The sequence below is a fragment of the Rhea pennata genome, chromosome 15 (genome assembly GCF_028389875.1).
Source record: "Rhea pennata isolate bPtePen1 chromosome 15, bPtePen1.pri, whole genome shotgun sequence".
NCBI lineage: Eukaryota > Metazoa > Chordata > Aves > Rheiformes > Rheidae > Rhea > Rhea pennata.
In genome coordinates, this window is record NC_084677.1 from 5,909,762 (window position 1) to 5,922,296 (window position 12,535).

The following is a 12,535-nucleotide window of genomic DNA, read 5'->3' on the forward strand; positions in this document are numbered from 1 at the left end:
GCAGCAGTCCTCAGTGATTTCTGGCTTGGACTGTATGAAACTTGGGGAGAAAGCTACAACTGCTGGCAGGGTTTGCTGCGGACCGAGGCCCAGGATCGACGTGCTCCTGAGGAACTCTGAGTTGCAGAAACGACTTCAATGACTTGTGCAGTTTGTAGGTAGCATTGCTCTGGTGAAAAGTAGCTATAATCTCTGCAAAGACATACCAGCGTCAAAGACACCAGTGCATTGCTTGTCTAGTTGATTGTGAAACACCAAAACCAGTTGCATTTAATTCCTGGGCTCTCTAGTGAGTTGCTGCACATAAAGCACTGTGAAGTGCTCTTCCCGAGCAGCGCTCGATGCTGGAGAAACCTCCTTGAAATACTTACCTGGGTTCTCAATTGCTTAAAAATTCTACAGCACACAGTTGTTTTTAATGTACTTCTCTGCCTGTTTGGCTGTGTGGAACGTATGTTCGAGTTTCCCCATTATTTGGGTGTTATTTTTGAGGATAAACAGGAAAACCTAATCGACTTTACACCATCCAGTATTTCACGTTCCCCTAGGAGTTCCTTTCTAAGAAGCGTAAGTGCTTCTCCCATCGGCAGCAGAGTATCTTCAGCCATCTGAAAGCTACGCGCAGTGTGAGGAGTGCTGCGAACGTGCAAAAAGGGCGTTTTGCGTTTGTGATACTGTGCCGAGGCTCCATGCCCCCAAATTAAAAGCAGCTTTCAAGGTGATAGTTTAGCAGCGTCCGCAGTTGGTAGTGAAAAGCAGGCCCACCATGCTAGAAGGCAGTCTGTGCTAGTCTAAACCAGGAGAGCTCGAGTGACTTCCATTTTCTCCTTTCTGAATGGATGAACGCGGTAAAGTAGTTATTTCCTGGTGTTACATATCATGTACGATTATGCTGTTTGTGTGAATTATGTATTTTCCTCTAGGAAAGCCTGCGCAGCTTGCTGAGGGGCTTGTTTTCGATTCTTTGTTTTTTACTTCGTAGTGATGTGTGACAGGAGTATTTTCTGTCTTTGACAAGATTATGTGTTCCCAAGTTTTGATAATTTCTGCCCAGAAAAGTGCTTGTATGTGCTGTGCTAGAAATGAGATGGCAAATATTTTGGTTATATTCCATGGCAGTCTTAGGTCTGCCACGATGCAGTTTCAATTCCAACATATTTAGGAACCATCTGGAAGCTGAACAGCCCACAGGGATAAAATCAGTTGCAGGGTAACACAGAGCTGGTCGGAAAAATTCCATCAAAGTTGTTGTCTTTCTCTTTTTTCCTTTTTATTTTGACAATTTATCTAAATCTGATCTTTTTTAAGGAATTCCTAGGTTTCAACCTCAGAAGCCAGGCAATGGTCCAACAAAGCCTGACCCCTTGGTCTCAAAATAAGGCAAATTCGCAGGATTTTGTTCTGAAGAGCAATGAGAAATATAGTCAGATAGTGATACCTATTCCTGCTCTTGGCTGCCTTCTGAAGTAATCTCCAAAATGAGATTTCTAGTAACAAGAAAAAATGAAGTTTCTTTCCACAGGCAGTACACACTTTATTTTTATATTTATTTTTATTTATTTATTTTTATTTCTCATCACAGAAGGAAAAAATCATCAGGAAGTTTTCTTCTTCAGGTATCCCAGTTTGTCACTGGGATTAACCATAGACCCTGAAAGAGCTCACTTCACTTCATCTCTGGATCTCGGGCTCAACTCTATCTTTAGACCTTCTCTCTGAATCATAAGTAACAAATGAGCTTTCTAGCCTTTTTGTTTGCAATCAGTGGATTGGCTTTTTACGGGTTAAATCTGTAATTCTCAGACTGACCATCACAAAAAACAGTTTGACCAGACCTCAAACACCTTAGTTTTATATTTGAATTTATAAAGTAATTTTGAAAAGCAAATACCTTCATTTTATGGTAGTCATTTTGTTTGGTTTTACAAATCAAATCATACCATTTTTCTATTTATATTTGGGTGAAAAAAGAATTGAATTTGCCACAAATATGTGCCTTGTTTCTGTTGACTTGCACATGAATTTCTTCCTCGGTACAGCAATTCTCATGAAAATTTTAGAGCAGCTTTTCTCTGACCAGGTGAGCTAGCTTGTTTTGGCAGTCCAAACTAGAATTTTAAAAGAGCTTTTGAAAATGTTTCTAGAACATACCTGCATTTTTAGACAACTAAATATCTCCAAAAGGTGGCATTTATAAAACATTTGTAGCCATATCTGTACTATAAATGAATTTACTTGTTCCTTCCATGAAGTCTAAAAGAGGATTTAGCCGATCCGTTGACATAACTGACTCCAGCAGCCTTGGCTTTTGCGGCATAACAGATGTACAGAGCTACATGGGAGGCACAACATTTGCCATTCGTTTTGGCTTAGCTGTTTGAGCTTGAAACCAACATTGGGCACATAGCATGCTGCTGATTGCTAAAACATGTTGATCTGTGAGGACCAAAAAATCATGCAAGATGTCGATCATGTAGATGAATAATAGTAAAGAGTAAGTGTTTTCTGATGTGTTTCATTCTGCAAGCATGAACAGCGTAGACTCCAATTTCCTTTGGAACAGCATTAGTAGAGAAAACACATTTCAGCAAGAAATACATAATGTTTTTTGTAGTGGTTTTTGTGGTGGATTTTTTTCCATCATTAAAAGAAATACTCCTGCTTCTTAGTTTCACAGATATTCCACTACTGGCCTTGAAATTCACAGTATGAATTGTGGCTCTGGTGGCAATGCATTTCCACAAGGAGACAAGGTGATAACTCTTCTGCCAGGTTATCTGGTTTTTTGCAAGAATAAATCTGGAGGGATGGACGAGAAAAAATATCGTTGGATCAGTGGTTTCACAAGCAGAAAGGGTATCTGCTGCAGACAAGGGTGTATGTTTGTTTTGCTTTATTTTGGTGAATACAGTCTTTCAAATTAGATGTAGGTTGTGCAGGGCACGTGAAGTGAAATGCAAAGAGGAAAGAGGGAAGAAAATGCAGCAAATCTAGGGAAGTTGGGATTTGAATTATAGTTTCTCATAAAAGCTGCAATAAAGACAGAGGCTGTGGTATAAAAACACAGGAAGAAACTGTCTCTCTCCTGAAGAGATTTTAATATTGGAGCCCAGTCCTGCAAAGAATTATACCAGTCCTAAACTTAATACATAAGGTAATGAAGTCATCAGGGCTCCAGGACTCTGAATTGCCATCTTTACTGCCAGGATATTACATCTGTGGAGATGATTGCTATGTTGAAGTTAATATATTGTGTAAAGAGTTAATGTTAACAGACTGTGTGTACAGTCAAGGTTACAAACACCAGTGTGTGGACAAAGGGGCTAGAATCATATATAAGGCAGCAAAAAAACCCATATAATCTCATGTTTGTTCATTTATGTCTATGCATAGTACCATTATCTGTCTTCTCAAGCTTTGAGTGCTTGAATTGCTCACAGGGTTGTTGTTGTTTTACTCTGCCACCTCTCTTGTTTTCTTTATCATTAGCCCTGTAACAAAAATTCTGGGGTTTTGCACATTGCTTAATTTGGGGGGAAAAAATTGGTGATGGAGTCAACTCCTTTGAGTGCAGTCTTTTTACTTGTAAAGGACAGGTGAAGGATTGCTCCCTAAACCTTTTCATGCAACTCTTCACCCAAAATTGTCTGTATCTTCTGGTCTGATTGTTTTTTCATGGGAAAGGAGCTCTTCTGGGGCAGCTTGCTTCCCCTTCTCTCACCATTAGTCTGATGCTGATCTTGCATTTCTTTGTCATCTGCTATATTTAAAACAATAACTGCAAGAGCTCTACCTTGCATTGGTTTAACTCCTAAAATGCCTTTTATTTTGAACGATGAAAGGTTCCTCTGTTTAGCCCGAGGTCCATGTTTTCCATTAAATTTTAATTAAGCTATAGCTGCCGTGTTCACTGGCGTTGAGATTTGACCGCAGCCGTGTCTGTAAGCCGTGCAGTTACGGTGCCCCTCTTTGCAGAGGTGAACTCGGTACGTGCAGGTGTATTTCACGTTATCTGAAAACTATTAAATCTCTTAAATTCCTTCTTTGACGTGTCTTGCCAATGAAGGCCGGACTTTCCACGCCGTCGAGCCGCCCGGAGGACGGTGGGAGAGGGGCCCGGGCGCCGCGGGGCCGGCGGCAGGACAGGGGCCCGGAGGACGGCGGGAGAGGGGCCCGGGCCCGCGGCAGAGTGTCGTCGGCGGAGGGCTGCGCTCCAGAAACGCTCGTCTGCTGCCGAACGCAGACGTGGAGTTGCAGGTTTTCTATTTTGTTTCTTTTTGTTTTTTTTTTTTTTTTTTTCTTTTAATCATTTTAAGCAGCTTTTGAATTTTGACAGGAAACTCAATATACGCTCTGGTCTCTTTTAACATCCCTAAGTGATCTAAAGGCAAAACTACAGGTAAATGGATTGCCTTTCAAATGCCACTTGAACTAATTTTAAGTCATGGATCACGGCTTCCGTTTTTGCCTGTGGATTCGCCTTTTTTTTTTTTTTTTTTTTTTTCCTGCCGGCCGACCTAGGTCCGGTGCTGGGAGAGATCACGTGGAAGCACCGCGCGGGCCGGGCCTCAGCAGGCTCTGCGGTTCGACTGCCTGCTCCGTGGAGGCGCGGTGCTGCTGGCAAACAAGCGGGAGCTCCCGGCCGCCGGCGCGGCTCTCTGCGCGGGAGGAGACAGGATCCGACAAACGCTAACCGCGAATTTCTCGGGGAACAGAGCGCTACTTCTCAGCAACGCAGCCTGTGAGATTTTAGGCTATTAACAGGCACCTATTCTTCATTTTGTGAGGGAAAGGGGTAAACTTCAGATTATAAAATTCAGTATGGGACTAACAACGCATGCCAAACTACTTGTCTTAGATTTAGTTGCTTTTAAAGTTTATCTGTTTTTTCTTAGATCTTTTATTGGCATTGAGTAAAACCCAGCTCTATTAGCCCAGCTCATTTCTACATTACTTTTGCGGTGACGTTGTGCCGTGAGCAGAAGGCTTTGAGGCACAGGCTCTGCAGTCACCTCTTAGAGAAGTGATGAGGAATGTAACTGCTGCATGGCTGCCTTTCCTGCTTATGGTTAACAGATTTGTGCAATGAAACCTCTGTCTTTTGAATCACACAGAATCGCACAGAATCACAGGATGGTTGAGGCTGGGAGGGACCTCTGGAGATCATCGAGTCCCACCCCCTGCTCAAGCAGGGTCACCTACGGCAGGTTGCACAGGAACGTTGCATAGAATCCTTGCTCCACAGTGCGGTGTTTAATCTTGCAGTTGCTTGAGGCAGTTCAGATTACAGCAAAGCAGCTGTGGATTGCAGTGGATTCATCTGATTTTGAAGCTTTTGGTCGTGGTGAAGCAGCAGAGCAAACGGAGCGTGAAAGCTGCCACGGCCCATCCCGGCCTCCCCTGCTCCGCTCTCCCTGACATGGTTCCTGTCTCTTCTCACACGGCTTCCCCCAAGGGCATTTTTCACCCTTCCCCATGGGTACCTCTGCGTGCATGTTTTAGGTGTTGTGGAGGACACTTTTCCAGGCCTTTCACATGACCTCAGGTTGCCTACAGGAGCTTTCCCTTTCCTGCAGCCTGCTTTTCTCTTTACTTGAGCAGTACTGCAGCTGGGATCTGTGTCCAGTTCCTGCTCTGAAACCACTGGCCATCCCCAGTGAGGCCACGGGGACGGACTTGGTCACGGATAGATCGGCCCTTTGCATATCTTTGCTCTGTGACAGAGCTGCTTACTCAGGTGTCCCTATATAAAGAAGGACTTTCCTTAGGTGTGTGGTGGTAGGTAGAGTTGCACAGGTCCACCTGTGTAGGAATTGTGCATTTGTGAAGCGCAGTATGTGATTGTTTGGGGTGAGGGCTAACACCTCTGAAATGCGTGGTTTGTAGTTCTTTTATTAGCACAATGACAAAATGGCCCTGGTATGCGTAACTGCCTGCATGATGCTCTGTAGCTTTCCATGTTGAACTGGATTCTGGGAGGGGAAAAAATACAGAAGTATTCAGAATATACAGAAGATCAGTACGGGCAAAATAGAAAAGGAAGGGCAAGGTTAAAGAGGGAGAAAACAGATAGGCTCTAATATGTATTATTAAGTAAAAAGCGCTGACAGTGCTGTAGATGGTTCGGCAGTTAAATTTTTAGTTTCATTAGAGGAGGAGATTCTCACTCCTTTTAATACTTGTCTAGTGGCACAAGTTACCCAGGCCCATGCTCAGGAGTGTGCCTCGGGGCATGCTGTGCCCCAGAGGGTGCCCACACTTGCGTAACAGGTAGGAGAACAGGGCGTCAAAGACTAGAAAAACTGCGCCGACTCCAGGCAGGGTCTGGAAAAATGCCAAGGTCTCTACTGCTATGCAGGTATTTCTTTCCCAATTCATCTTTGATAGAGGATGAGCGTTAAGAAGTAGATAAAGAGCAGATGCTGTTTATCTTTCTTTTTTTTTTTTTATCAAGAACACAAAGCGTTTGCTGAGAGGTTTGAACACAGCAAACCCCGCAAGCCATAAGAATGTTTGCTGCTTTTGCTGATACAATTTTTGACTCACTGATTTGTATACATCGTGTGGGAGTATGTGTTTGAGCTTGTAGAAATGATGAATAGTCCCCTGACTCAGCAAAGAAAACTTCACTTTAATCTTAATGTCGCAAGACTATAACAAACACAGTCTTCTACCACCCTCTAGACTTCTGCCACATTTGCTCCCTCCACTGTGTGTGACATGTACTTCCTCAGCAACATCTCTGTATTGGCAAAACCTTGATAGTGATGCTGGAAGACTAGTTATCCTGCTTCTGCTAGCACAATGAGTTTTGAGGTGGGATGCAGCAGTACAGATCTCTGCAAGTGTCAGTAGTACATCTATACTTGGCCAAAGTAGTATAATGGGTTTCTTGCTGTAATAATTGAGTATCCAAGTACTAGCCGAGTGACCTTGTGGTTGACGTTGTTGTAGACTGCTCAAAAATTAAATTCTAGACAGCAGATTCCAGACAACCAAATCATCAGTCTTCCACACATTTCTAGTCCAGGGACTAGAAATAAACAGCAATAGATACGATGTGTAAGAGGTCTTCTGAAACATCTGAGCTGATGCTCCAAAGGGAGAGGCTCAATGATATGGTCTGTCTGTTACTGAGTTGGGAGAGGAAGCATGGTCCGAGGATTAGAGAAGTGCCTGGGAAAATGGGCATCTTGTATTCTAGGCTTTGGGCCCCATCACTGCTCAGTATGGCCCTGAGACACTCTCATTTTTCCTTTGTATGTCTATTAGACCTTCCTTAAGCTTGCCCCTGCTGTAGGTTGTCCCTAAGGGAGATCCTGTCTGGATATAGAGTGCTCGGAGAAAGGAATTCAAGACATAAGCTGTAGATTTTTGTATAGGATTGTGCAAATTTTCCTTTTGAAAGGAAAACTCAAAACCTTTCAGTGTAAACAAGTTGGTGGCTTTTTTGATTCTTCCACTTTCCCCTAAAGCCCCAGGTTTTGTTGTTAAAGACTTGGGAAGAATTGTCACAAGAATACAAAAAGTTTCATGACAAAATGCTCAAGTGAAAAATGATTCTTAACTCAGCCTCTTAGGAATTCATGAGGTTGTAACGGTAGCAGCAATGGGTGTCAGATCCGTGAGTGGAAGACAACATATACCTGGTCTGATCCCCTTCTAACAGATAACGTGGAAAGAGGATTTCACAAGGAGGTTCATCTGCCTTTATTCGGTGCACCTGCACTCTTGGTTTCCCTCTACTTGTTGAATGACAGTAATCCTGGCATTTTTATTACCTGAGACCACGCTGCTTGTAGGTGAAATAGTTATATGTACTTTATGCTATTTCCTGAAAGAGGAGTGGCCAGGTTACTGATGTTAACTGTATGGCACACCAAGGCTGGATTTTATATATATATATATATATATACACATACATATGTGTATATATAGTTTATAATTTATATATATATATAGACACACAAAACCTATATACTATATATAAACTATATACTATATTAAAAATTTATATATATAGTATGTATTAGTATATGTATACACATATGCATACATGCAGATAGGTGTGTATGTGAGTGTGTGTGTGTATATGTATATATATGTATATATATATTTAAGATGGCTTAAGTTCATCCATTGTAGTCCCATTTATTGATCTTAGAATTCTAATTGAATTCTAAGGTCAAGACATAATAACTGAAAGAGGCCTTGTATCCCACAGAGCTCTGTTTTACTCTAGGTAAGCTTCCTGTAGATACCAAGTAATTCTTGGCACTAGATTTAAATGATGAGATCAGTTCCCATTTTTATCCAAATGGAGGTCAGTGATGCAAAGGACCATGTTTTCGCATGTGCTTCACTTCTTTTTGGAAGCTAGTGAAATGCCTGTTTTCTTTAGTTCTAATAGTTTCTTTTTTTTTTTTTTAATCAGGTCTAATGTGAAAAGATAGAGTTAAATAAGAGTCTTATTACACTAATAAGGGTAAAACTGTCTCTTGTTAAATAATGTGATGGCCATGAATCAGTGTTGTTATTTGTGCATAGATGCTTTTGCCAGTTTTATCCGTAACTATCTCTTCCCAACTTCCCTTCTAGTGCCCAGCACTTGGCACCTACACTGGAAGGAACAGTGTCCCTGGGTTAGCCAGGCATTGCAATCACGCAAGAAACACTAATCAAATGATATTTGATAGCAACTGTTTCCAGATGTCCTTATTAGTCCAGCGTTATTTGATTTAGCAAATATAGTCTTGCTACTTTATTTAAAGCCACTGAAACAGTTTTAAATCCCAGAGGGTAACAGAAATACCCTGTGGTTATTCTCTCTGCTCATTTGCCAGTCATACCTAAGATTGTTTGTACATGCAGAGTTGACAAAATTAAGTTAAAATTAGTTGTCTTGCTGGATTTTGATTGCATCTCAGTGAGAGGAAAAAATCTTTTTGCTTTGGAATGGGTTGGCCGGTTGGATTTCTGTGCTTGACGTACAACACTGTAGTTACACAGGCTTAGAATATTAATGTAGTGTTTCAGCTAACTTGTAGATTTAGTTCAGTGCACTTAGAAATATTAACGCTAAAAGAAAGAAATCCCTGTCATCTTTTGTACCCTTTGGTGCAACAAAGAATCCAGCAACAGATTTTAGGGACCAGCCAGTGAGGAAATGCAGTCCCTCTCCATTCAATCTCATTAAATGTTCTTTTAACTTTCATATATTTTATTCTCTAAATAATTTTCATTTATTTTCAACCTAAGCTGCTTGAAGACAGTTTGATTTCCCCCTGCCAGGTTTAAACTCCACAGTTGAGGGTTTTTGCCAGTAGTACTGAGAATTTAGAAGAGATCTGCTCTGTGGGGGGGATTATCTGCTATCTGCCTAATGCAGATTTCTTGCTCCTTCTCCTGAAGTGTTTGGTGCTGGGGGCAGTAAGAGTTGTCTCCTCGAAGCAGATGGGCCTTGCGTCCAGTCTAACTGAAGTTTCTCTATATGTATTCGCTGTCATCTGTTACTTAACATTATTCACCTTGTTGAATTCTCTAAGTGGGAGAACTGGGATTGACAGGTGCTAACTGGGGTTAAGGTTCGTTTTCTCCGTACTCAGACCAGCCATAACCAGTGATGCTCTTTTCCAAAAAGAGAAGCGATGTCCTTTCTCAAAAGGGAAAACTACCAGTATTTCACAAGCTGTGTGTTTGCCAGCAGCTTCTGGCGCTGGGCTCTTACTCGTGTTGAAAGCAATCGTCGATCGGCCTCGTTCCCAGCCTTCCGCACCGCAGTTCGCCATCAGCGTGTCAGATCGCACTTAACATGCTCCGTGCCCTGAGAAGGCTGTCTAAGAAAGGCTTTAGACTCAGATAAGGATTACATTTTCCCTGTCTCTATTCCAAAAAACAACTGTTTTTGGAGATACTGTGAATGGAAGAGGATGACTGAGATTTGGTTAGTCATCAAAATCTGAGGTTTATATAAAGCCTGTCTTATTTTACATATAGAGTTCTTATGGTTTGGGCTGTCTGTAAAATACCAGCTCCTTCCCCACTCTGCCCCTGAAGTTTTAGAATGAAATTATTTTATTTGTATAGTAATTCTTTTCGTAGACCAAATTTGCTTTCGACTTGCTCAGAACTGAAGAAGCCAAAACTATCATTTGGTGTCATTTGGTGCTTTCTTTTTCCTTTTTTTTAAAATCATTCTCCGTATCCATTTTCTTTGATCCTCTAAGAATGTCTTCTCCTTTCGTGTGTACTGTGCCTTGATTCTTTGAATTTCTAAACTTCCCTGCTTTTTCTTTGTATTTCAGAATCGCTCTTTATTCGTATCTTAACTTCACTAGTCTGAAGACTGGTAACAGCTTCTGTGAACAGTGAAACCTGCCTCCTCCATGGGATCCTACATCTTCCAAATGCCTGAATCTTTGCTGAGTAACTATTAAGGCTGACCTTATAACGCACATACACACAAATATTTATTTATTTAAGGTAATATTTTCCAAAGAGATCAATTATGGCTGAAGTAGAAATTAATAGAACTTTTATCTTTGCTCCCAATGCTTAAAGAGTTAAACTATTGCTAAGAGCTTTAGGAAAAAAAACACCATAGACTCTCATGGCTTATATTATTATATATCTTGAGCTACTCTTTCCTCTAGCTGTACAATTGCAATTTACTTGTCACTCTTTTATTCTGCTGTATGAAGGGACATTTGTTCATTCCTGATGGACACAGATGCAGTCTTTTATGAGGCTGTATCTATCTCAGAAGGCAATTCAGGATCTCCAGTTAAGGAGCAAAATCATCAGTGCTGCTGCTGATCAGGTGCTGTGTGACCACAGAAATATGCCCCTGTTTGTCATTGGGACCCAGGGAAATGCAGCCACTTTTAATTTGCAGTTGGGTACAGGTATGATCGCTAAAGCGGTGCTGTGGCACCTAGGCTTGTGGTTCAGTGGGGACCCCTGCGTCCCGAGCTGAGAATGTGACTCTGTTAAAAACAGTGTTTGGTGTCAATAATACATGTTTTTATTGTGTGCCACCTTTGGACAGAGGTAGATGAATTTTGAAACTGGAAGGGAATGCTCTCTGGTGGTACAGCTTTTCATCGCAGGAGGAACATTTACTTTCTCTTATCAGGTTGTTCTGTTTCTTTCTCCTGAGGGGAGCGGATTGGGGCAGCCTGTTCTGAGCAGAGGAGGTGTGAAGAAGAGAAAGTAGAAAAATGCCAGCTATTTTTTCCTCTGAAAATAATATTTGATGGGAATATGGGAATGCAGCTGCTAAAATGCATTTACTTCTCTAATCTTTGCGACATCCAGAATTGCTGATCCCAAGAAAGATATATCCGTGCTTGAGCAGAGCAGTTCAGGAGTAATGTGTAAACAGATAAGGTTTAATTCAACTAATGGAGGAAAAAAAATAAAACACATCAAGACAGTAGTTTCAGTAGACGTTGTCAGTGCTGTTTTCTTCCTTTTCTTCTTTTTCTTTTTTCTCTTTTTTTTTCTTTTTTCTTCATCTCTTTTTTTTTTTTTCTTTTTCAACAAATGCGATTACTGTGAGAGGCTGAGCTGATAGATTTCCTTTCTTTGCTGTTGCGGCGTAGGAAGGTTCACAGAGTCGCCTGTCAGAGCCTGGGTCCCTTGCAGGCTAAGGCATTTCAATTTCAAAGTACAAGAGCTTGAAGTCTTGAAACAAAAGATCATCAAACACTAATAACCGCTGGCTTGCTGGAGCTGTGAAGTGGGGAGGAAGCGGGGCCTCTTCGTAAGGGGCAGCGAGTGCGACGGTGAATCTTGCCCTCAGTTAATTCTGGGGGGGTGTTATAAGGGTGAGATGAGGGAACTCAGATGTGAATGAACAGACCACTTAAGGGCACTAAAAAAAAGGTGAATGCCCACCAAATTGCTTTCAAAATTACAAGAGAGGGTCTACGAGAATTGCTCAGTCTCACTGCCAAAGCACCTCAGAAAATGCCCTTTCTTACTAAGTTTAGTTGGGGGGGGGGGGGGGGGAAGTGTAGTGGACTCTTCAACCCCCAGCTCGGGGAAGGCCAGCTGCGTATTCAGTCTAGCACATACATACAGCATGCTAGATGTATCACAATAAACGTGACCTGCATGTATTTCATGACTAACCTGCAGAAAAGTGATACTCTGCAGAGTGAAAATCTGAATTTTCACCTAAGGATGATCTTTCAAATTCTACCTGAGTTACTTAACAATTTTCCCCCTTAAACTACCCTGTGCTAAGTGCATTTTTCAGCAAATAAACTGTTTGTCACTAAAATTGCAAAACTTTCTGTATGCTGACCTTCAAATGTTGTGTCACTGCTTTCCAAGACAGGTTTTTTCAGTCTGTAGATTTAGTTTGCGTTTTGTTCCCAGATGTATTATGTTGCATTTGACTCTATTAAAATGCATTTTGTAGGTTACAGGCAATTCAGATTTCCTTGCAAAAGCAACTTGCCTTTGTTATTTACCACTCTGCCAAGATTTGTAGCAACAGCAAACTTTACCAGCAAACAATTTGTAACAT